We start from the raw sequence: 27,196 nt of genomic DNA, 5'->3' as shown, positions 1-27,196 counted from the left end.
TGGTGATCTATCCATTCCATGCATGGGGACTTTGATTGATGCAAATGTTAATATGATATATTTTGTACCCATATGTGTTTCCTCTGATTAAACCTTTAGCGATGAGTCAGTCTCTGTTGGCTCTTACTAAAGGCCATATTGGTGGTGGGGCCTGGCCATTTGGCCATCCACGGCGCCACTGCCCACAGCGCAGACACTTCCCATGGAGCGTGTGCTCTTAGCTTAGCATCAGCAGGTTTTTTCTCTCCTCACATCACCAACCCTATGTTGTCCCTTCAACGTGCTGATTCAGTCATGATTCATGACACTACATAAAAAAAGAAAAACAAAACCACGGTGAGGCATAAAACAAGTTTTGAACTTACAGTCAGGTCCAAAATGATTGCCAACCTTGATAAAGATGAGAAAAAAAGACTATATGAAATAAATAATACAAATATTGAGCTATATTGTATTCAATATATATTATTTTATTCTAATACTATATGAATACAATTGCTCAGAGAAGGAGATGTTGTTTAACAAGTAATACAATTAAATCTAAAAAAGATACCGGGAGAGCGCCCAAGTATTGAAAAAAGGGGTGGCAATAATTTTGACAACCCTTTTTTCAGTACTCAGGCATTCTCTCCCTGCGCAGATAATAGCACAGGGCCTTTTTCAAAAATGTTTTCTGAGATTGGAAAACACATTGGGAGGGACCATTCCTCCAAACAGAATATTTCCAGATCCTTGATATCCTTCAGTCTACACTTATGGACTACCCTCTTCAATTCAAACCACTGGGTTTCAATGGGGTTCAAGTTCATAGACTGAGATGGCCATTGTACAATTTGTCTTTTGTGAACAATTAACCATTTCCTTGTGAATTTTTATGTGTACTTGGGCTTATTGTCTTGCTGAAAGATCCACTTGTGGCCAAGTTTCAACCTCCTGGCAGAGGAAACCAGGTTTTTGGCAAAAATGTCCTGGTACTTAGTAAAGTACCGTGTGGCTCAGTTGGTAGAGCATGGCACTTGTAATGCCAGGGTTGTGGGTTCGATTGTATGCACTCACTATTGTAAGTCGCATCTGCTAAATTACTCAAATGTAAAGTTTATGATAACGTTGACCTTAACAAGAGGACCAGTAGAAGCAAAACAGCTCCATAAGATCCACAACCATATTTTACAGTAGGTATGAGGTGTTTTCTGTAAAAGGTGCTATCTAGAACCTAAAAGGGTTCTTCGTCTGTCCCCATAGGATAACCCTTTGAAGAACCTGTTTGGTTCCAGGTAGAACCCTTACATAACCCCATGTTCTACATGGAACCCAAAAAGGTTATACCTGGAACAAAAAGGGTTCTACATGGAACCAAAAAGGGTTATCCTATTGGGACAGCCGAAGAACCTTTATGGAACCCTTTTTCTAAGAATAGATTTGGCTCTTGGATTTTTCTTTGCCTTCCGAACCATCTTCCTCACTGTACGTAGGGATAACGGTCCCGTGTGGCTCAGTTGGTAGAGCATGGTGTTTGCAGCACCAGGCTTGTGGGTTCGATTCCCACGGGGGACCAGTACGGGGAAAAAAAAGTATGAAATGTATGCATTCACTACTGTAAGTCGCTCTGGATAAGAGCGTCCGCTAAATGACTAAAATGTAAAAAAATAACAGACTTGCGTCCATTACCAGGCAAGTTTACCACTGTTCCAGTGGTTTTAAACTTCTTTTTCTTTTTTTTTTAACTTCTTATTTGTTGCCCGAACAGTGGCAAGTGGTATACATATTTCCTTTTTTTGTGCTTTTTTTTGTACCCATTGCCTGATTTATGAAGGTCAAGAACCATTTGTCTCTGTTTTTGAGCTCTTTGGCTTTTCCCATGGTGGTGGATTACAAAGGGATTTTACAGGTGTGTTACCTAATTTCAATACCCCAATGAAACAGGTAACCATGGAAATTCAAAATATAGTTCCTAATTAAGCAGAGATTAACTTTAAAAAGTACAATGTTAATGCAGATGTAATTTTGTTTGTATTTATTTATAAGAATTGTTAGGGGTGCCAGTAAGTTTGACAACTATCTTTAAAAAATAAAACAAAACAAAAATTATTTTGGAGTCATTAAAACTAGTTTTTCAACCATTCCACAAATTTCTTGTTAACAAACTATAGTTTTGGCAAGTCGGTTAGGGCATCTACTTTGTGCATGACACAAGTAATTTTTCCAACAATTGTTTACAGACAGATTATTTCACTTATATTTCACTGTATCACAGTTCCAGTGGGGCAAAAGTTTACATACACTAAGTTGACTGTGCCTTTAAACAGCTTGGAAAAGTCCAGAAAATTATGTCATGGCTTTAGAAGCTTCTGATAGGCTAATTGACATCATTTGAGTCAATTGGAGATGTACCTGTGGATGTATTTCAAGGCCTACCTTCAAACTCAGTGCCTCTTTGCTTGACATCATGGGAAAACAAAATAAATCAGCCAAGACCTCAGAAAAAAAATTGTAGACCTCCACAAGTCTGGTACATCCTTGGGAGCAATTTCCAAACGCTTGAAGGTACCACGTTCATCTGTACAAGCAATAGTACGCAAGTATGAACACCACGGGACCATGCAGCCGTCATACCGCTCAGGAAGGAGACGCATTCTGTCTCCTAGAGATGAACGTACTTTGGTGCGAAAAGTGCAAATCAATCCCAGAACAACAGAAACAAAAATAGAACTGTTTCCTCCAAGCATCAATACGCTTGGAGGAAAAACGGAGAGGCTTGCAAGCCGAATAACACCATCCCAATCGTGAATCACTTGGGTGGCAGCATCATGTTGTGGGGGTGCTTTGCTGCAGGAAGGACTAGTGCATTTCACAAAATAGATGGCATCATGAGGGAGGAAAATGATTTGTATATATTGAAGCAACATCTCAAAACATCAGTCAGGAAGTTAAAGCTTGTTCGCAAATGGGTCTTCCAAATGGACAATGACCCCAAGCATACTTCCAAAGTTTTGGCAAAATGGCTTAATGACAACAAAGTCAAGGTATTGGAGTGGCCATCACAAAGCCCTGACCTCAATCCTATAGAACATTTGTGGGCAGAACTGAAAAAGCGTGTGCGAGCAAGGAAGACTACAAACCTTACTCAGTTACACCAGATATATCAAGAGGAATGGGCCAAAATTCACCCAATTTATTGTGGGAAGCTTGTGGAAGGCTACCCGAAACGGTTTACCCAAGGTAAACAATTTAAAGGCAATGCTATCAAATACTAATTGAGTGTATGTAAACTTCTGACCCACTGGGAATGTGATGAAAGAAATAAAAGCTGAAAGAAATCATTCTCTCTACTATTATTCTGACAATTCACATTCTTAAAATAAAGTGGTGATCCTCACTGACCTAAGACAGGGAATTTTTTATAGGATTAAATGTCAGTAATTGTGAAAAACTGAGTTTAATAAATGTGGAGTATGAAATTATTTTTACATAACTCATTTTTGCTATCGTTCTTTTTTTACATCCGTTATTAGAAAGTGATGATGATTATGAACATGGTCTTTTGCCTGCTAATGCCTGCAATGCATTGAAGAAAATGATATGACAACAATAACGTATAATGTAACTGGCCCCTCTAACAGTACAACTGGCCCCAGCTTGGCCCCCCAGTTGAAATGGTCTAGAACTGCCACTGGTCCAGAGGCCCATTATCAGCAACCATCACTCCTTCCAATGGCACGTTGTGTTAGCTAATCCAAGTTTATCATTTTAAAAGGCTAATTGATCATTAGAAAAACCTTTTGCAATTATGTTAGCACAGCTGAAAGCTGTTGTCCTGCTAAGGAAGCAATAAAACTTCTTTAGACTAGTTGAGTATCTGGAGCATCAGCATTTGTGGGTTCGATTACAGGCTCAAAATGGGCAGAATCAAATATCTTTCTTCTGAAACTCGTCAGTCTATTCTTGTTTTGAGAAATGAAGGATATTCCATGCGAGAAATTGCCAAGAAACTGAAGATCTCATACAACGCTGTGTACTACTCCCTTCACAGAACAGAGCAAACTGGCTCTAACCAGAATAGAAAGAGGATTGGGAGGCCTCGCTGCACAACTGAGCAAGAGGACAAGTACATTAGAGTGTCTAGTTTGAGAAACAGACACCTCACAATTCCTCAACTGGCAACTTCATTAAATAGAACCCGCAAAACACCTGTCTCAACGTCAACATTGAAGAGATGACTCCGGGATTTTGGCCTTCTAGGCAGAGTTGCAAAGAAAAAGCCATATCTCTGTACAGTGTCTGTGTTCTTTTGCCCATCTTAATCTTTCATTGTTATTGGCCAGTCTGAGATACAGCTCTTTCTTAGCAACTCTACCTAGAAGACCAGCATCTCGGAGTCGCCTAGCAAGGGTGGCAATCATTTTGGACTTGACTGTATGCAGTTACCTATGTAGGTACTTAAGGTTTGTATAATTAATAAAAACATTTAATGTAACGTATTACTTACAGATGACTGGATATACCATGTACAGTACAGTACAGTACATTCCCTCTTCTCTCTGTTTGAGAGTAGCAAATAGCAGGTGCTCTAGACATTGACCCGCTGTATAGATCTGTATGTAGGAGAATGGCAGGGCATTGGGGTTGATCTGATTACACTCTCCGTGACTTGCTATCCCGAAAGATTATAGAGGAAACAATTAGGCCTGTGTAGAATGTGGTTTCAGGGCATGGCTTAAACGACAATGTTCACTACCAGGGCCACACTGTAGCTAAAGCATTTGAGCGACTAGGGCTAAAGGAGTTTCCATGACCTGGTACGACCTGACTGTAACAATGTCTCTGAAAATCTATAGCAACCAAGCTATACTCTGAGAAAAGTATCTGAAGTCCTGTTTAAAGATTGCGTTCCCTCTGGAGGTCTGTGATCGGGAGGTCCTCTTTTAAACCTGGCCTTTACTCTCCACAGAGCCAAGAGTGTTCAGAATGCTTTTAGATGCTTTTTATCTAATTAGCCTGTCACTATGGGGAATCAGCCTGCCATGGTTGCAATATACCACATATAACACTGCACTGTGCCATTCCTTGACCTTAGATAACTGGCAAGGCAGGCCAGAAAGACCTAGAGAAGCTAGTCAAAAGACAACAATCCCTCTCCCATCCCAATTTTAGTCTAAGTCTGAAAGTGAAATAATGTTTCAGTAATACGCTTAGGGTGTTGTGGGATTGGAAATGGAAGTCTGGAGCAGAGGTTTTCAATAAGACATCTGGCACAGGGCAAATCCCTCTCTGGGTTGTCAATTTCTTTTATTGAAGCACGCTTTTATGGGATGGTATTACTGAAATGTTTCTCAAAACATTTGTTCTAAGAGTAATTATACTGAGCTGGAACATAGTCATAGGGAAGAGATGTAGAGGCTTTTACGGAGTCTACAGTACTGCTTTGTTAGGATCTGTCAAATCAATCCCTGTATGTGTTATTTTGCCTAGCCTCTTGTGTGTTGAGGATATATTATATGTATATACAGTTGAAGTCGGAAGTTTACATACACCTTAGCCAAATACATTTCAACTCAGTTTTTCACAATTCATGACATTTAATCCTAGTAAAAATTCCCTGTCTTAGGTCAGTTAGGATCACCACTTTATTTTAAGAATGTGAAATGCCAGAATGATAGTAGAGAGAATGATTTATTTCAGCTTTTATTACCTTGACTTTGTTGTCCTTAAGCCATTTTGCCACGACTTTGGAAGTATGCTTCGGGTCATTGTCCATTTGGAAGACCCATTTGCGACCAAGCTTTAACTTCCCGACTGATGTCTTGAGATGTTGCTTCAATATATCCAAATAATTTTCCTCCCTCATGATGCCATCTAGTTTTAGAAGTGTACCAGTCCCTCCTGCAGCAATTCACCCCCACAACATGATGCTGCCACTCGCGTGCTTCACGGTTGGGATGGTGTTCTTCGGCTTGCAAGCCTCTCCATTTTCCTCCAAACATATTGATGGTCATTATGGCCAAACAGTTATATTTTTGTTTCATCAGACCAGAGGACATTTCTCAAAAAAGTACGATCTTTGTCCCCATGTGCAGTTGCAAACCGTAGTGTGGCTTTTTATGGCGGTTTTGGAGCAGTTGTTTCATCCTTACTGAGCGGCCTTTCAGGTTATGTTGATATAGGACTCGTTGTACTGTGGATATAGATACTTTTGTACCTGTTTCCTCCAGCATCTTCACAAGGTCCTTTGCTGTTGTTCTGGGATTGATTTGCACTTTTCGCACCAAAGTACGTTCATCTCTAGAAGACAGAACGCGTCTCCTTCCTGAGCGGTACGACGGCTGCGTGGTCCCATGGTGTTTATACTTGCGTACTATTGTTTGTACAGATGAACATGGTACCTTCAGGCATTTGGAAATTGCTCCCAAGGATGAACCAGACTTGTGGAGGTCTATAATTTGTTTCTGAGGTCTTGGCTGATTTCTTTTGTTTTTCCATGATGTCAAGCAAAGGGGCACTGAGTTTGAAGGTAGGCCTTGAAATACATCCACAGGTACACCTCCAATTGACTCAAGTGATGTCAATTAGCCTATCAGAAGCTTCTAAAGCCATGACATCATTTTCTGGAATTTCCCAAGCTGTTTAAAGGCACAGTCAACTTAGTGTATGTAGACTTCTGACCCACTGGAATTGTGATACAGTGAATGAAGTGAAATAATCTGTCTGTAAACAATTGTTGGAAAAATGACTTGTGTCATGCACAAAGTCGATATCCTAACCGACTTGCCAAAACTATAGTTTGTTAACAAGAAATGTGTGGAGAGGTTGAAAAATGAGTTTTAATGACTCCAACCTAAGTGTATGTAAACTTCCGACTTCAACTGTATACCATACCAGTCAAAAGTTTGGACACTGTTTTCATCAGACCAAAGAATCTTGTTTCTCATGGTCTGAGAATCTTTAGGTGCCTTTTGGCAAACTCCAAGCGGGCTGTCATGTGCCTTTTACTGAGGAGTGACTTCCGTCTGGCCATTCTACCATAAAGTCCTGATTGGTGGAGTGCTGAAGAGATGTTTGTTCTACTGGAAGGTTCTCCCATCTCCACAGGCGAACTCTAGAGCTCTGTCAGAGTGACACTAAGGTTCTTGGTCACCTCTCTGACCAAGGCCCTTCTCCCTCGATTGCTCAGTTTGGCAATGCGGCCAGCTCTATGAAGAGTCTTGGTAGTTCCAAACTTCTTCCATTTAAGAATGATGAAGGCCACTGTGTTCTTGGGGATCTATAATGCTGCAGAAATGTTTTGGGCCCCTACCTCAGATCTGTGCCTTCAACACAATTCTGTCTCGGAGCTCTACGGACAATTCCTTCGATCTCATGGTTTTTGCTCTGACATGCACTGTCAACTGTGGGACCTTATATAGACAAGTGTGTACCTTTTCAAATCATGTCCAATCAATTTAATTTACCACAGGTGGACAATCAAGTTGTAGAAACATCTCAAGGATGATCAATGGAAACAGGAAGCACCTGAGCTCAAGTTCAAGTCTCATAGCAAAGGTTCTGAAAAATTATATAAATAAGGTATTTCTGTTTTCACTTGGTAGTTATGGGGTATTGTGTGTAGATTTCTGAGGATTTTTTATTTATTTAATCCATTTTAGAATAAAGCTGTAACATAACAAAATGTGGAAAAAGTCAAGGGGTTTGAATACTTTCCGAAGGCACTGTATATACAGTACCAGTCAAAAGTTTGGACACACCTACTAATTCAAGGTTTTTTCTGTGTATATAGATATACACTACCATTCAAAAGTTTGTGGTCACTTAGAAATGTCCTTGTTTTTGAAAGAAAAGCACATTTTATGTCCATTAAAATAACATAAAATTGATCAGAAATACAGTGTAGACAGTGTTAATGTTGTAAATGACTATTATAGCTGGAAATGGCTGATTTTTTATGGAATATCTATATAGGCATACAGAGGCCATTATCAGCAACCATCTCTCCTGTGTTCCAATAGCATGTTGTGTTAGCTAATCCAAGTTTATCATTTTAAAAGGCTAATTGATTATTAGAAAACCCTTTTTGCAATTATGTTAGCACAGCTGAAAACATGTGCTGATTAAAGAAGCAATAAAACTGGCCTCCTTTAGACTAGTTGAGTATCTGGAGCATCAGCATTTGTGGGTTTGATTACAGGCTCAAAATGGCCAGAAACAAAGATGATCAATTAGCCTTTTAAAATGATAAACTTGGATTAGCTAACACAACGTGCTATTGGAACACAGGAGTGATGGTTGCTGATAATGGGCCTCTGTACGCCTATGTAGATATTCCATAAAAATGTACCGTTTCCAGCTATAATAGTCATTTGCAACATTAACAATGTCTACACTGTATTTCTGATCAATTTGATGTTAATTTAATGGACAAAAAATGTGCTTTTCTTTCATGGACATTTCTAAGTGACCACAAACTTTTGAACGGTAGTGTATATTATAGTTATCCTTATCAATAACACAGAGAACAGTTAATAGCATCATCATTTCAACAATGCATTAAGTTACAATGATCGTACTAGCGGAGGTTGAATACAATTATTACATCATTATTTGGCCTCTTTGAAAGCAAACCGTATAAAAGAGAGCATGAACAAATGTTCAAATTAATGATTGATGGTGTGGAGAAATGCTTCATTTACTGAAACGTACATCTCATAATTTGATGTGGCGCCTTTTCAGATTTTTTCTGACTAGCACTAATGGAATGAACATGACTTTTGAATAGATCAGGCAAAAACCTAATTTCCTCTTGTCACAATCCTTTATGAGACAAAGGTGACCTTCAGCTTTCCACCACTGTGTTTAAACAGTCAGCCCAATACTGATTTTTTGCCACCAATTGGTCTTTTGATCAATCAGATTAGATCTTTTTCCCATAATTGGGCAAAAAAATCAGAATTGGGCTGCCTGTGTAAACGCAGCCTCAGTGCTCTTACAGTTTTTTTCAATTGCTAACATGCGTTGGTCAAAACTGAAGTCACATTGTCAAAACTCTTCACACAGTCAGCGAAACAGAAGTGTAAGTGGACCAAACTGTGAATAATTTAATTGGTTTCACACAAAATGCACTCAATGACCACATTCTCCGAAATCCATGAACTCTTTTCTCATTCATACTTCATCACCTGCAAAACTATAGATTTGCACCACATGTTTTCAAATGCTAACACACTGTTTCCAAAACTGTTAAAAACACATTCAAAACAGAATAATGGCAAATGTTGTGCATTTCTGCAGTAACCAGATTGAAACATATAGAAAATCTCAGCAGAATATTTAATCATTCCAAACACAGCTGATTGCAATTTCAACTGAATGCCTGCCCAAGTGTCCTGTTTTTAGTTTTGTTACGAAACAGACAAAAGAGGACGGCTTCAGAATGATTTCGTTTGGAAACATGAATCAAGGAAGACAGGTTGGTGGGGAAAGAAGAGTGGCAGGGAGAGGGAGAATGCGTGGAGGACAAAGGAGAGGAAGACCAAGAGCTGTGGTCTCTGATGAGATAAGGGCCCCAATTATTGACCATGTTGTAAACCATGGTCTCTCTTTGAAAGAGGCCGGTTTAAGGGTGCAACCAAATCTGCAGCGTTCAACAGTTGCATTAATAGTACGAATTTTCCGGCAAAACAACAGGTGAGATTTGCATCCTTCAATGATAACTGAACTACATATTACAGTACAATACAGTATGTTCACATTTTTACATGTACTGACATTTTGAAATATATTGATTGTTTTGTGTTTTTCAGTAGGATCCAAAGGTTGGCTCCCAAAGGAGGGAGAGGCAGAATATTATCAGATGCGCCGGAAATTGCCATTGTTGACATGGTAATTGGCAACAATGCAATAAAACTGTGGGAAATTCGGGACATAGTGCTGGCAGACAGTATTACTTTTGGGAATGTGAATACGGTCAGCACAATGACAATTGCCAGAGTCCTAAAGAAACATAAAATAAGTATGAAGCAGTTGTACACTGTACCCTTTGAGAGAAACGGTGAATGTGTGAAAGAACTCCGTAATCAATATGTCCAGGTAAGATGTCTGTTCAATAACCAAACAGGGTACATACACAGCTATGCATAACGTAAAGTACCGTACAACTGCGGATTTACTGTATTTTAGAGTAATGGAGAAGGAAGCCAGGCAAACTGCACATACATTCATCTTTGTGGATGAAGCTAGATACAACCTGTTAAAAACACCGCAGGGGAAGAAATGTGATTGGACAGAGAGCAACCACGGATGTCCCAGGCCAGAGAGGAGCTAACGTCACAATGTGTGCATCACTGTCCAATGATGGTTTGCTGTTACACAAAACATTCATTGGCCCCTGCAATACAGAGAGGCTCATTTCTTTTCTGGATGACCTGCATAATCGACTTGTGCCAGCGGAGGAGAGAGGGGCAAGAAACTCCTCTACCTTCGTTGGTGTGTGGGATAATGTGGCATTCCACCACTCTGCTGCAGTCAGACTGGTTTGCTGCACATCCCAGGATGTCAGTACTATTCCTGCCTCCATACCCCCCCCCCTTCCTAAACCCCATAGAGGAGTTTATCTCTGCGTGGAGGTGGAAGGTTAATGACCACCATCCACATGACCAGATGCCCTTACTGGATGCCATGAATGCGGGGTGTAGAGACACTTCTCCTAAAGACTGTCAGGGTTGAATTAGACATTCCAGGAGATACTTTCCAAGATGCATCGCCAGAGAAGACATAAGATGTGATGTTGATGAGAACTTGTGGCCAAATGCAGGAGAGAGGGAGAACTAAAACCCTCTCAGTGTTGTACAGTATGAGTGATTATACTATACACGTTGATGAGAACTAGAACCCTCACAGTACTGTACAGTATGAGTGATTATACTATACACGTTGATGAGAACTAGAACCCTCACAGTACTGTACAGTATGAGTGATTATACTATACATGTTGTTGTTGTTTTTGTAATTATTATTGCAGCCCAGGAATTTCAGGAATTTGTTTTTTGTTTCAACTTTTTATTATTCACAAGTAAATTACTATATGTAAAGATATAGAAAAATAAAGGCTATTGAAGCAAATTGCTTTCTTGTTACATATACTTTAGTACAGAAAATTTTTCACATACTGAATTATGTGAAAAATCATTCAAACTTCAAAGGTCATCATTTATGTAATGCTCATTGTTAGCGTTTTTTAGGTCAGTGTGTTATGAGTGACAATGTATGCTTTTTGAGTGAGAATTGTTGCCAGTGTTATGGTCAAATAAGCTTATTTTGAGACATATTTTTTTACCTTTATTTAACTAGGCAAGTCAGTTAAGAACAAATTGTTATTTTCAATGACAGCCTAGGAACAGTGGGTTAACTGCCTTGTTCAGGGGCAGAACGACAGATTTGTACCTTGTCAGCTCGTAGGATTCAAACTCGCAACCTTTCGGTTACTAGCCCAACACTCTAACCTTATTCAGGGGCAGAATGACAGAGTTGTACGTTGTCAGCTCGGGGATTCGAACTTACACCGTTGCGGTTACTAGCCCAACGCTCTAACCACTAGGCTACCCTGTCCCACCAACCCCTCTTTTACGCTACTGCTACTCTCTGTTCATCATATATGCATAGTCACTTTAATCATATCTACATGTACATACTACCTCAATCAGCCCGACTAACTATGTATGAAGTGATTTGGTGGTTTGAGTGAGTTTTGGAGGTGAGTTTAACTGTTTAGCCAAGATGCATGTTGGTAATGCAGACAGTGTGAAGAGTTTTGAAAAAGCGGCTTCAGTATTGACTGATGCTTGTTAGCAATTGAAAAAAACTAGCATCTGTGCCGAGAGAGAATCACAGCCTTTTGTAACTAGACTAATTCCTTCTGGTCACATGGAAGTTGGGTTGTGCAAAAAATGACAATGCATGTCACACTCACCAGCAAACTGTTTTGAAAGAATGAAAGTAAAAGTCTTACTGTTGTGCAAAGCTTTACTCAAAAGCTACGTCATGACGTTGCCCTCTTTCGACACTGCGAGCACCATCCCAGACCTCTATACTTCTGACACCAGGCTCTGTAAGAGCGGTCGTAAATTCCTACGAGGAGACCCTCTCCTCATGGCCCCAGTATAGAGAGAACAAAGGAGTTCTTCCACCTCACAGAACTGGAGAACCGAATGACATTTATGTTCTGGAGAAGGTATAAAAGATCGGTGAAGAATCCAGCTACGAACTGGTCCGTTTGGTACAATTTTGCGAAACTCATGAGAGACAATACTGCCCCATTACCATAATCATGTTTACACAATAGCCTCAGCTATGAGACTTACATCTAAATGGTTGCATAAAATGAATGAATAAGGATGGAACTTTTTGTGAAATTGTGCAATGTGATTTTGGACTGTTTAACCTGTTAGGGCTAGGGGGCAGTATTGACACGGCTGGATAAAAAATCTGGTTACTACTACTGCCCAGTAACTAGAATATGCATATAATTATTGGCTTTGGATAGAAAACACTCCAAAGTTTCTAAAACTGTTTGAATGGTGTCTGTGAGTATAACAGAACTCAAATGGCAGGTCAAAACCTGAGAAGATTCTGTACAGGAAGTACCATGTCTGACCATTTCTTGGCCTTCTTTGCCATCTCTATCCATTACAAAGGATCTCTGCTGTTACGTGACACTTCCTACGGCTGCCATAGGCTCTCAGAAGGCGGCAAAAATCTGAATCGTGGCTTTGCAGGCTCTGGCTGAAAAAAAGTAGCGCGTTTGGGTAGTGGCTGGTTACAGTACTGTGAGACTCAGGCTCGTGCCCGCGTCGACCGAAAGCTTTGTTTTCTTTCTTTACTAACAATTTACTAAATTACTCACGATAAACGTTCACAAAAAGCATAACAATTATTTTAAGAATTATAGATACAGAACTCCTCTATGCACTCGATATGTCCGATTTTAAAATAGCTTTTCGGTGAAAGCACATTTTGCAATATTCTAAGTAGATAGCCCGGCATCACAGGGCTAGCTATTTAGACACCCAGCAAGTTTAGCACTCACCAAAGTCAGATTTACTATAAGAAAAATGTTATTACCTTTGGTGTTCTTCGTCAGAATGCACTCCCAGAACTTCTACTTCAATAACAAATGTTGGTTTGGTCCCAAATAATCCATAGTTATATCCAAATAGCGGCGTTTTGTTCGTGCATTCAAGAGACTATCCGAAAGGGAAAATAAGGGTTACGAGCATGGCGCATTTCGTGACAAAAAATGTCTAAATATTCCATTACCGTACTTCAAAGCATGTCAACCGCTGTTTAAAATCCATTTTTATGCAATTTTTCTCGTAAAAAAGCGATAATATTCCGACCGGGAATCTGCATTTAGGTAAACAGACGAAAGAAAATAAAGCATGGGGTCGACTCGGGCACGCGCCTAAGCCCATAGTACTCTGATCGGCCACTTGCCAAAAGCGATAATGTGTTTCAGCCAGAGGCTGCCTCGATATCGTTCAGCTTTTTCCCGGGCTCTGAGAGCCTATGGGAGCCGTAGGAAGTGTCACGTTAGAGCAAAGATCCTCAGTCTTCAATAAAAAGAGCCAAGATGAACAACAACTTGTCAGACAGGTCACTTCCCATATAGAATCCTCTCAGGTTTTTGCCTGCCATATGAGTTCTGTTATACTCACAGACACCATTCAAACAGTTTTAGAAACTTTAGGGTGTTTTCTATCCAAAGCCAATAATTATATGCATATTCTAGTTACTGGGCAGGAGTAGTAACCAGATTAAATCGGGTACGTTTTTTTATCCGGCCGTGTCAATACTGCCCCCTACCCCCAACAGGTTAAAGTGAAATGCTTACTTACAGGCTCTAACCAATAGTGCAAAAAAGGTATTAGGTGAACAATAGGTAAGTAAAGAAATAAAAACAACAGTAAAAAGAGAGTGAAAAACTGTAGCGAGGCTATATACAGTAGCGAGGCTATAAAAGTAGCGAGGTTACATACAGACACCGGTTAGTCGGGCTGATTGAGGAAGTATGTAGATATAGATATGATTAAAGTGACTATGCATATATGATGATTGTTGGTGATTGTTGGTGATGTGGACACCAAGGAACTTGAAGCTCTCAACCTGCTCCACTACAGCCCCGTCGATGAGAATGGGGGCGTGCTCGGTCTTCCTTTTCCTGTAGTCCACAATCATCTCCTTAGTCTTGGTTACGTTGAGGGATAGGTTGTTATTCTGGCACCACCCGGCCAGGTCTCTGACCTCCTCCCTATAGGCTGTCTCGTCGTTGTCGGTGATCAGGCCTGCCACTGTTGTGTCATCTGCAAACTTAATGATGGTGTTGGAGTCGTGCCTGGCCATGCAGTCGTGGGTGAACAGGGAGTACAGGAAGGGACTGAGCACGCACCCCTGGGTAGCTCCAGTGTTGAGGATCAGCGTGGAAGATGTTTTGCTACCTACCCCCACCACCTGGGGGCGGCCCGTCAGGAAGTCCAGGATCCAGTTGCAGAGGGAGGTGTTTAGTCCCAGGATCCTTAGCTTAGTGATGAGCTTTGAGGGCACTATGGTGTTGAACACTGAGCTGTAGTCAATGAATAGCATTCTCACATAAGTGTTCCTTTTGTCCAGGTGGGAAAGGGCAGTGTGGAGTGCAATAGAGATTGCATCATCTGTGGATCTGTTTGGGCGGTATGCAAATTGGAGTGGGTCTAGGGTTTCTGGGATAATGGTGTTGATGTGAGCCATAACCAGCCTTTCAAAGCACTTCATGGCTATGGACGTGAGTGCTCTGGGTCGGTACTCATTTAGGCAGGTCGCCTTCGTGTTCTTGGGCACATGGACTATGGTGGTCTGCTTGAAACATGTTGGTGTTACAGACTCAATCAGGGACATGTTGAAAATGTCAGTGAAGACACCTGCCAGTTGGTCAGCACATGCCCGGAGCACACGTCCTGGTAATCTGTCTGGCCCCGCAGCCTTGTGAATGTTGACCTGTTTAAAGGTCTTACTCACGTTGGCTACGGAGAGAGTGATCACACAGTCGTCCGGAACAGCTGATGCTCTCATGCATGCCTCAGTGTTGCTTGCCTCGAAGCAAGCATAGAAGTGATTTAGCTCACCTGGTAGGCTCGTGTCAATGGGCAGCTCACGGCTGTGCTTCCCTTTGTAGTCTGTAGTAGTTTGCAAGCCCTGCCACATAAGACGAGCGTCGAAGCCGGTGTATTATGATTAAATCGTAGCCCTGTATTGACGCTTTGCCTGTTTGATGGTTCGTCGCAGGGCATAGCAGGATTTCTTATAAGCTCCGGGTTAGAGTCCCGCACCTTGAAAGCGGCAGCTCTACCCTTTAGCTCAGTGCAAATGTTGCATGTAATCCATGGCTTCTGGTTGGGTTATGTACGTACAGTCACTGTGGGGAAGACGTCCTCGATGCACTTATTGATAAAGCCAGTGATTGATGTGGTGTACTCCTCAATGCCATCGGAAGAATCCCAGAACATGTTCCAGTCTGTGATAGCAAAACAGTCCTGTAGTTTAGCATCTGCTTCATCTGACCACTTTTATATAGACCGAGTCACTGGTGCTTCCTGCTTTAATTTTTGCTTGTAAGCAGGAATCAGGAGGATAGAGTTGTGGTCGGATTTACCAAATGGAGGGCAAGGGAGAGCTTTGTACACATCTCTGTGTGTGGAGTACAGGTGATCTAGAATTTTTTCCCCACATTTAACATTGGTTTAAGAGGGGAAAATACTATTTTACAGTTTCTCTCAATTTCTTAGACACAATTCCTGGAACAACTCAACATTTTCTCAAATCTTCACACACAATTTTAAAAACCCACACCCAACAGTACAAACATCTAACTTCTGGGTCTCAAATTAAACTTTGCCCTCAGACAACACATATAAGCTGTCAAAAACACAGACTACATGACTGTTACACACTGTAGGGATTAATTCAGAACACTGCTACCAAAATGTTTAGAATAGGTTTTCAGATAAATATTTTGGAACTTTGTAAAATCACAGCACTGACTATCCAGATGACCCTTTCAGGAACACCCTGGACAGAGAAATTCAAAACAGTACTAATAAATATCTCTTACATTAGTGGAAAAGGGAATACTACTGAATATGCTGTTTTTGTCAAAAACCTGACCTTTGAAATGTCACACTGACAAAACATGTAAGGAAGAGTCCATGCACAGTAAAATACCCAATTTCCAAAAGCGTTATTTCCAAATGCAGCAAATGTACAGGAACCCAAACCTGCTGCTCGCGTACGCCATCGTGCATAAATGTATTGTTATGTTATTTTTTATGGTAGAGTAGGTCAGGGCATGACAGGGGGTGTTTTGTGTTTTTCTATGTTTTGTATTTCTATGTTTATGTTCTAGTTTTCTATTTCTATGTTTTTTTGGGGGGGATGATCTCCAATTAGAGGCAGCTGATCCTCATTGTCTCTAATTGGAGATCATACTTGAGTAGTGTTTTTTTCCCACCTGTGTTGGTGGGTAGTTGTCTTCTGTTTAGTTTATGTACCTGACAGAACTGTGCGCTTTCGTTTTTCTCTTTGTTATTTTTCCTTTAGTGTTTTGAGTTATAATAAATATTCATCATGAGCAACAAACACGCTGCGCTTTGGTCCCCTCTCTACGACAGCTGTTACAGAACTTCCCACCACCAAAGGACCAAGCAGCGTGATCAGGAATGGACCTGGGAAGAAATTCTGTACGGGAAAGGACCCGGGAGTCAGGCTGGGGAGTATTGCCGCCCGAGGGAGGAGATTGAGGCAGCAAAAGCAGAGCGGCGTTATTATGAGACGCTATACCAACCACGAGGTAAGTGCAAGAGACAGCCCCCCAATTTTTTTTTAGGGGGGCACATGGGGAGATTAGCAAAGTCAGGATGGGGACCTGAGCCAACTCCCCGTGCTTACCGTGGGGGGCGAGTGATCGAGCAAGCACCGTGTTATGCGGGGATGCGCACTGTGTCACCAATGCGCAGCTACAGCCCGGTGCGCTCGGTGCAAGCTTCCCACAGTTGCCGTGCTAGAGTTGGCATTCATCCAGGAAGGATTGTGCCTGCTCAGCGTTCCTGGTCTCCGGTCCGTCTCTTCGGCCCAGGTTATCCTGCGCCAGCTCTACGCACGGTACCCCCAGTTTGCCAGCACAAACCTGTGCGACCTGTTACAACGCCCCGCGCTTGCCGGGCTACGGGGGTTATCCAGCCAGGATGGGTTGTGCCAGCCATAAGCTCCAGACTTCCAGTGCGCCTCCACAGCCCAGTATACCCTGTGCCTGCTCTGCTGGGGTTACGCCCCGAACCGGAGCCGCCTCCTCTGCTGGAGGCTACGCTGGAGGATAAGGTTATGTGGACTGCACTAGAGCCGCCATAGATAGGAGTAACCCACCCTACACTCGTTTTTTTGGGGGGGGGATGATCTCCAATTAGAGGCAGCTGGTCCATGTTGTCTCCAATTGGAGATCATGCTTAAGTAGTGTTTTTTTTCCACCTGTGTTGGTGGGTAGTTGTCTTCTGTTTAGTTTATGTACCTGACAGAACTGTGCACTTTCGTTTTTCTCTTTGTTATTTTTCCTTTAGTGTTTTGAGTTATAATAAATATTCATCATGACCAATCAACACGCTGCGCTTTGGTTCCCTCTCTATGACAGCCGTTACAGACATTAATTTGGGGACAGGTCGAAAAGCATTAAACACGTATGGCATTTTAGCTAGTTAGCTTGCACTTGCTAGCTAATTTGTCCTATTTAGCTAGCTTGCTGTTGCTAGCTAATTTGTCCTGGGATATAAACATTGAGTTGTTATTTTACCTGAAATGCACAAGGTCCTCTACTCCAACAATTAATCCACACATAAAACGGCCAACAGAATCGTTTCTAGTCATCTCTCCTCCTTCCAGGCTTTTCATCTTTGAACTTATATGCTGATTGGCATCTACACCTTCATAGTATTACCACGACAACCGGCAAAACATTTGTCTTTCAATCACCCACGTGGGTATAATTCTTATCCAAGATGGCGTAGCAGTCAGACGTCCTTTGTCTTTGTCTTGTCCCGTGTATATATATATTTATTTATTTTCTTCGCATATCTTTTTAAAAATATATAAAGAGATTTTTTTTCTTCTAAAAACTCAACTTCAAAACACTCTCCTGCAACCCGCCTCAACAATTTAAAAAAAGTATTATTCACCTCAAATCCACAACAGAAGCTAGCCAGTTCACTGGCTAACGTTAGTATTCACTGGCTAACGTCGGTACCGGAGCAAACTCCAATTATCCCGGAGCTAGCCAGCTGAAGAGTTCCATCAGCCACTCCTGGGCTACAATCAACTATCCAGACCCGTTTTACTGCCGATGCGGAGCCCCACCAGGCCTTCACAACTGGTCTACCGATGTTATCTGCCCGAGGGATTTATCCAACTGGCCCCTCCGTCGCGACGTAACCTGAACGCCCATCTGCTAACTGCGGCCTGCTCCTCGTTAGCTGTTTTGAGCATATCGGCTGCTATCTGAATAGGTCTATCGGACAATTTTCTTGGGCCACTATAACTATAACTATTTTGCCAATTGGATTGGTCCCCTCTACCATACGGAACCTCACTAATCTACCGACGGAAATGCACGAGGTGGCTAAAAACTGACCATCTTCTGCCAGCTTGCTACCCATGGCCCGGCTAGCTGTCTGAATTTCCCTGACCCTAACCAACCTCACTACTCACTGGACCCTTATGATCACTCGGCTAAGCATGCCTCTCCTTAATGTCAATATGCCTTGTCCATTGCTGTTCTGGTTAGTGTTTATTGGCTTATTTCACTGTAGAGCCTCTAGCCCTGCTCATTATACCTTATCCAACCTTTCAGTTCCACCACCCACACATGCGATGACATCACCTGGTTTCAATGATGTTGCTAGAGACAATATCTCTCTCATCATCACTCAATGCCTAGGTTTACCTCCACTGTATTCACATCCTACCATACCTTTGTTTGTACATTATACCTTGAAGCTATTTTATCACCCCCAGAAACCTGCTCCTTTTACTCTCTGTTCCAGACGTCCTAGACGACCAATTCTCATATCTTTTAGCCGTACCCTTATCCTACTCCTCCTTTGTTCCTCTGGCGATGTAGAGGTGAATCCAGGCCCTGCAGTGCCTTGCTCCACTCCTATTCCCCAGGCGCTCTCTTTTGATGACTTCTGTAACCGTAATAGCCTTGGTTTCATGCATGTTAATCTGTTAGGGCTAGGGGGCAGTATTGACACGGCTGGATAAAAAACGTACCCGATTTAATCTGGTTACTACTCCTGCCCAGTAACTAGAATATGCATATAATTATTGGCTTTGGATAGAAAACACTCCAAAGTTTCTAAAACTGTTTGAATGGTGTCTGTGAGTATAACAGAACTCAAATGGCAGGTCAAAACCTGAGAAGATTCTGTACAGGAAGTACCCTGTCTAACCATTTCTTGGCCTTCTTTGCCATCTCTATCCTAAACAAAGGATCTCTGCTGTTACGTGACACTTCCTACGGCTCACATGGGCTCTCAGAAGGTGGCAAAAAGCTGAATCGTGGCTTTGCAGGCTCTGGCTGAAAAAAAGTAGCGCGTTTGGGTAGTGGCTGGTTACAGTACTGTGAGACTCAGGCGCGTGCCCGCGTCGACCAAATGCTTTGTTTTCTTTCCTCTGTATACCGAAACGCAGATTCCCGGTCGGAATATTATCGCTTTTTTACGAGAAAAATGGCATAAAAATTGAATTTAAACAGCGGTTGACATGCTTCGAAGTACGGTAATGGAATATTTAGAATTTTTTTGTCACGAATTGCGCCATGCTCGTGACCCTGATTTACCATTTCGGATAGTGTCTGGAACGCACGAACAAAACGCCGCTATTTGGATATAACGATGGATTATTTTGGACCAAACCAACATTTGTTATTGAAGTAGCAGTCCTGGGAGTGCATTCTGACGAAGACAACAAAGGTAATCAAACTTTTGTAATAGTAAATCGGAGTTTGGTCAGGGCTAAACTTGGTGGGTGTCTAAATGGCTAGCCGTGATGGCTGGGCTATCTACTGAGAATATTGCAAAATGTGCTTTCACCGAAAAGCTATTTTAAAATTGGACACCTCGATTGCACAAAGGAGTTCTGTATCTATAATTCTTAAAATAATTGTTATGTTTTTTGTGAACGTTTATCGTGAGTAATTTAGTAAATTGTTAGTAAATTCCCCGGAAGTTTGCGGGGGGTATGCTAGTTCTGAACGTCACATGCTAATGTAAAAAGCTGTTTTTTGATATAAATATGAACTTGATTGAACAAAACATGCATGTATTGTTTAACATAATGTCCTAGGTGTGTCATCTGATGAAGATCATCAAAGGTTAGTGCTGCATTTAGCTGTCTTCTGGGTTTTTGTGACATTATATGCTAGCTTGAAAAATGGGTGTCTGATTATTTCTGGCTTGGTACTCTGCTGACATAATCGAATGTTTTGCTTTCGTTGTAAAGCCTTTTTGAAATCGGACAGTGTGGTTAGATTAACGAGAGTCTTGTCTTTAAAATGCTGTGAAATAGTGATAGGTCTGTACCCAAACAATTTGAACTTCTTCTTTTAAAAATCCACCTCTCTTAAAACAAGTCTCTCACCATTGCCGCTTGCTATAGACCACCCTCTGCCCCCAGCTGTGCTCTGGACACCATATGTGAACTGATTGCCCCCCATCTATCTTCAGAGTTCGTGCTGCTAGGTGACCTAAACTGGGACATGCTTAACCTGTTTGGGATAGGGGGCAGTATTTTCACGGCCGGATAAAAAACGTACTACATTTAATCTGGTTACTACTCCTGCCCAGAAACGAGAATATGCATATAATTAGTAGATTTGCATAGAAAACACTCTAAAGTTTCTAAAACTGTTTGAATGGTGTCTGTGAGTATAACAGAACTCATATGGCAGGCCAAAACCTGAGAAGATTCCATACAGGAAGTGCCCTGTCTGACAATTTGCTGTAACGTGACATTTTCTAAGGCTTCCATTGGCTTTCAGAAGGCGCCAGAAAGTGGAATGACGTCTCTCCAGTCTCTGGGCAAAAAACAGCAGGAGATTTTGTGAGTGGTCAGGCTGAGAACAATGACACTGGAGATGCGCGTTCATGTGAATTCTAATTTTTTTTCTTTCAGTCTTTGAATGAATACAACGTCGCCCGGTTGGAATATTATCGCTATTTTACAAGAAAAATAGCATAAAAAATGATTTTAAACAGCGTTTGACATGATTCGAAGTACGGTAATGGAATATATTTTATTTTTTTGTCACGAAATGCGCTCGCGCGTCACCCTTCACATACTGACCTGAACGCACGAACAAATCGGAGGTATTTGAATATAACTATGGATTATTTGGAACCAAAACAACATTTGTTGTTGAAGTAGAAGTCCTGGGAGTGCATTCTGACGAAGAACAGCAAAGGTAATCCAATTTTTCTTATAGTAAATCTGAGTTTGGTGACGGCCAAACTTGGTGGGTGTCAAATTAGCTAGCTGTGATGGCCGGGCTATGTACTCAGAATATAGCAAAATGTGCTTTCGCCGAAAAGCTATTTTAAAATCTGACACCGCAATTGCATAAAGGAGTTCTGTATCTATAATTCTTAAAATAATTGTTGTGTATTTTGTGAACGTTAATTGTGAGTAATTTAGTAAATTCACCGGAAGTTTGCGGTGGGTATGCTAGTTCTGAACATCACATGCTAATGTAAAAAGCTGGTTTTTGATATAAATATGAACTTGATTGAACAAAACATGCATGTATTGTATAATATAATGTCCTAGGAGTGTCATCTGATGAAGATCATCAAAGGTTAGTGCTGCATTTAGCTGTGGTTTTGATTTTTGTGACATATATGCTTGCTTTGAAAATGGCTCTGTGATTATTTTTGGCAGGGTACTCTCCTGACATAATCTAATGTTTTGCTTTCGCTGTAAAGCCTTTTTGAAATCGGACAATGTGGTTGGATTAACGAGAGTCTTGTCTTTAAAATTGTATAAAATAGTCATATGTTTGAGAAATTGAAGTTTTAGCATTTTTGCAGTGTTTGTATTTCGCGCCACGCGATTCCACTGGCTGTTGCCCAGGGAGGTTAATCACCCCAGCCAGCCTACAATCTAAGCTTGATGCCCTCAATCTCACACAAATGATCAATGATCTTACCAGGTACAACCCCAAAGCCGTAAACACGGGCACACTCATAGATATCATCCTAACCAACTCGCCCTCTAAATACACCTCTGCTGTTTTCAACCAAGATCTCAGCGATCACTGCCTCACTGCCTGCATCTGTAATGGGACAGCGGTCAAATTACCTCCACTCATCACTGTCAAACGCTCCCTGAAACACTTCAGTGAGCAGGCCTTTCTAATCGACCTGGCCTGGGTATCCTGGAAGGATATTGACCTCATCCCGTCAGTAGAGGATGCCTGGTTATTTTTTTTAAATGCCTTCCTCCAGACCTGACTGCCCTTAACCAACACAAAAATATCCTGTGGCGTTCTGCATTAGCATCGAACAGCACCCGTGATATGCAACTTTTCAGGGAAGTTAGAAGCCAATATACACAGGCAGTTAGAAAAGCCAAGGCTAGCCTTTTCAAGCAGAAATTTGCTTCCTGCAACACAAACTCAAAAAAGTTTTGGGACACTGTAAAGTCCATGGAGAATAAGAGCACCTCCTCCCAACTGCCCACTGCACTGAGGATAGGAAACTCTATCACCACCGATAAATCCACTATAATTGAACATTTCAATAAGCATTTTTCTACGGCTGGCCATGCTTTCCACCTGGCTACCCCTACCCCGGTCAACAGCACTGCACCCCCTACAGCAACTGGCCCAAGCCTTCCCCATTTCGCCTTCTCCCAAATCCAGTCAGCTGATGTTCTGAAAGAGCTGCAAAATCTGGACCCCTACAAATCAGCCGGGTGAGACAATATGGATCCTTTCTTTCTAAAATGATCTGCCGAAATTGTTGCAACCCCTATTACTAGCCTGTTCAGCCTCGTGTCGTCTGAGATTCCAAAAGATTGGAAAGCAGCTGCTGTCATCCCCCTCTTCAAAGGAGGGGACACTCTTGACCCAAACTGCTACAGACCTATATCTATCTTATCCTGCCTTTCTAAGGTCTTCGAAAGCCAAGTTAACAAACAGATTACCGACCATTTCGAATCCCACCGTACCTTCTCCGCTATGCAATCTGGTTCAGAGCTGGTCATGGGTGCACCTCAGCCATGCTCAAGGTCCTAAATGATATCTTAACCGCCATCGATAAGAAACAATACTGTGCGGCCGTATTCCTTGACCTGGCCAAGGCTTTCGACTCTGTCAATCACCACATCCTCATCGGCAGACTCAATAGCCTTGGTTTCTCAAATGATTGCCTAGCCTGGTTCACCAACTACTTCTCTGATACAGTTAAATGTGTCAAATCGGATGGCCTGTTGTCCGGGCCTCTGGCAGTCTCTATGGGGGTGCCACAGGGTTCAATTCTTGGGCCAACTCTTTACTCTGTATACATCAATGTTGTCGCTCTTGCTGCTGGTGAGTCTCTGATCCACCTCTATGCAGACGACACCATTCTGTATACTTCTGGCCCTTCTTTGGACACTGTGTTAACAACCCTCCAGACGAGCTTCAATGCCATACAACTCTCCTTCCGTGGCCTCCAACTGCTCTTAAATACAAGTAAAACTAAATGTATGCTCTTCAACCGATCGCTGCCTGCACCTGCCCGCCCATCCAGCATCACTACTCTGGGCGGTTCTGACTTAGAATATGCAGACAACTACAAATACCTAGGTGTCTGGCTAGACTGTAAGCACTCCTTCCAGACTCACATCAAACATCTCCAATCCAAAGTTAAATCTAGAATTGGCTTCCTATTTCGCAACAAAGCATCCTTCACTCATGCTGCCAAATATACCCTTGTAAAACTGACCATCCTACCGATCCTCGACTTCGGCGATGTCATTTACAAAATAGCCTCCAATACCCTACTCAATAAACTGGATGCAGTCTATCACAGTGCCATCAGTTTTGTCAACAAAGCCCCATATACTACCCACCACTGCGACCTGTACGCTCTCGTTGGCTGGCCCTCACTTCATATTCGTCGCCAAACCCACTGGCTCCGGGTCATCTACAAGACCCTGCTAGGTAAAGTCCCCCCTTATCTCCGCTCAATGGTCACCATAGCAGCACCCACCTGTAGCACGCGCTCCAGCAGGTATATCTCTCTGGTCACCCCCAAAGCCAATTCCTCCTTTGGCCGTCTCTCCTTCCAGTTCTCTGCTGCTAATGACTGGAACAAACTACAAAAATCTCTGAAACTGGAAACACTTATCTCCCTCACTAGTTTTAAGCACCAGCTGTCAGAGCAGCACACAGATCACTGCACCTGTCCATAGCCCATCTATAATTTAGCCCATACAACTACCGCTTCCCCTACTGTATTTATTTATTTATTTTGCACCCCATTATTTCTACTTTGCACTTTCTTCCACTACAAATCTACCATTCCACTGTTTTACTTGCTATATTGTATTTACTTTGCCACCATGGCCTTTTTTGCCTCTCCCTCCTTTATCTCACCTCATTTGCTCACATTGTATATAGACTTATTTTTCTACTGTAATATTGACTGTATGTTTGTTTTACTCCATGTGTCCCTCTGTGTTGTTGTATGTGTCGAACTGCTTTGCTTTATCTTGGCCAGGTCGCAATTGTAAATGAGAACTTGTTCTCAACTTGCCTACCTGGTTAAATAAAGGTGAAATAAATAAACACACACACACACACACACACACACACACACACACACGTTAAGCAATGCAAATTCTTGCTCCATGTGGAGGTCTGTAAGGAAAAACAAATCAATAGTAATGTTACAATCTACTCACAGAACGTCCTGTTTCCACAGTAACAAACTGAGAGTTGATACTGAGAGAGACTCTAGATCACATCAGATCTGTCATCATCATCTTCATCATCAGATCTGTCATCACCATCTTCATCATCGTCTTCATCACCCTTGTTACCCCCCCCCCCCGCTTCTCCTCATCATCTTCCTCATCCCTATCATTGTGTCCAGAGTGATGTTTTTTGCAGTAGAACAGAGAGGAAAAATAACAGAACAAGCAGAGAGACCTTCAGAGCACAGCAACTGCCAGGTTTGTAGCAGCAATAAAGGGAACGTGTGGCTCAGTTGGTAGAGCATGGTGTTTGCAACACCAGGGTTGTGGGTTCGATTCCCACGGGGGACCAGTACGGAGAAAAGAAATGTATGCATTCACTACTGTAAGTCAATGATAAGAGCGTCTGCTAAATGACTAAAATGTAAAATGGAACGCACTAGTCATCTATCTCAATGCAGGTCAGATGTGAGATAAAAGTACCTCTGCCAGGACTCACTGCCCTGTTCAACCAACAGACATGCAGTCCTGAAGCTTGAAGTTACTCAACATGGACAGCTCTCTCTTTCTGTGGAGAGAACTGTGTAGAAGACAGTTGGACATGTACAGCACAATGTAGGTGATGAAAGACTCTGTGATATGTGTTTGTGATGATTAGAGGATAACAATATACTGACACATTAGATGGGAATTAATACAATAACTTTTTACCAAATGACCAGCCCCTCCTTTATGAGCTTACTTTAGTATTCTTTATGGCCTTTGAGGTGGTTATTGCTATTCACTATGAGACTGTGGTCATAAAAAGATCTATCATGAAACATTTATGGGATGCTCTGAAGATCTGCCAGTGCTGGTCTCAGTTCTTCACGCTGTTCTACATTCTTTGAATTGTCTTCTCATTGTTTTTAATTCTGATTGTTGTGGGTCTCTGTCGCTCTCCGAGTCTTCAGAGAGTTGTAATTGGTTTTGGTTTCTCCGCTGCCTGACTGACTATGATTGACGTCTGACAAACTTCACTTCAGATGAATTATGTGGTGTAGAGTATGAAGTTAAATATGCCTGCCTATCTCTCAAAAAGTTGAAAAAACTTACATTTGGTAAAACTGCAAAGGTGCGTTGTGCAGAAAGTGATTGGTGATAGATACGTACATGCAGTTCACATAGCACATAAGTGCTACAGTGAATCCAATACTTGTCTAGGCTAAATCTTCCACCACCAGAACTTTGAAACTGCAGGAGCTGTCTGTGTCTTTTGAGGTCACTCCAGGAGAAATGTAACCAACAACATAAATCCTACCAATGGGCTTGCCCTAACAGATTCACGATTTGTGATAATTAGGAGGCCCATTTATCAAACTTGGCTAAAGTCGAACAGTATGGCAGGGCCGGTGGGGGAAACGCTGGGTCTTATTGATTTCTTACTGGGCACATTGCAATGTGTATTGATTTGCCCCTACTTTGCATGGAACTGGGTTTCTTTTTTTTAAATAAATGTTTTTCTAAAACTCCACACTAATCACATTATTCAATCATTTCACCATAACTCCTTGCAAATACAGATAATTATACCTACAGTAGCTCCAATGTTTGCGTTTTCAGTTTGCCCGTGTTCTAAACATGTCGCTTTTGCAGCCTTGAATTTATAACAATTGTCTCTCCAGTTTCCCATACAATTATCCCTTCTTAATGAATTTGTGCAATACTCTTGGTATTTAATGCTGGTGCTCCATAGATTGGAATGCCAATAGGGCCTCTAATATACCTTGACCTGCTCTTCATGCATATAAAGGGCTTGTTGGATGGTCAGGATCATCCTGTGGTGTAGTGGAGGGTAAACGCAAGTAAATGCTTTTTACCAAACAATTTTTTTACCACTACATCACTGGGAGCATCCCATTGCATGGCAGCACAGAGACCCTCAGAGAAGCATGGATGTTTGGCAGGCAGGGGAGCAGGACTCTGGAGCTCTGAGTCACAGCATACAAATGAAGAGCTGTCAGAAGGACTGGAGGTCTGGCCTCTCCAAGCCGTGGTGCTGGCAACTGACAACATCATACACTCACATACACACATATATACTCACATACACACACACGTGCACACGTGCACACAAACATACACACACAAACATACACACACGCATGCACACGTGCGCACACACACGCGCACTCAAACG

Source organism: Salmo salar, chromosome ssa04, assembly GCF_905237065.1.
Source record: "Salmo salar chromosome ssa04, Ssal_v3.1, whole genome shotgun sequence".
Classification (NCBI taxonomy): Eukaryota; Metazoa; Chordata; class Actinopteri; order Salmoniformes; family Salmonidae; genus Salmo; species Salmo salar.
Note: the sequence above shows the minus strand (reverse complement) of the source record.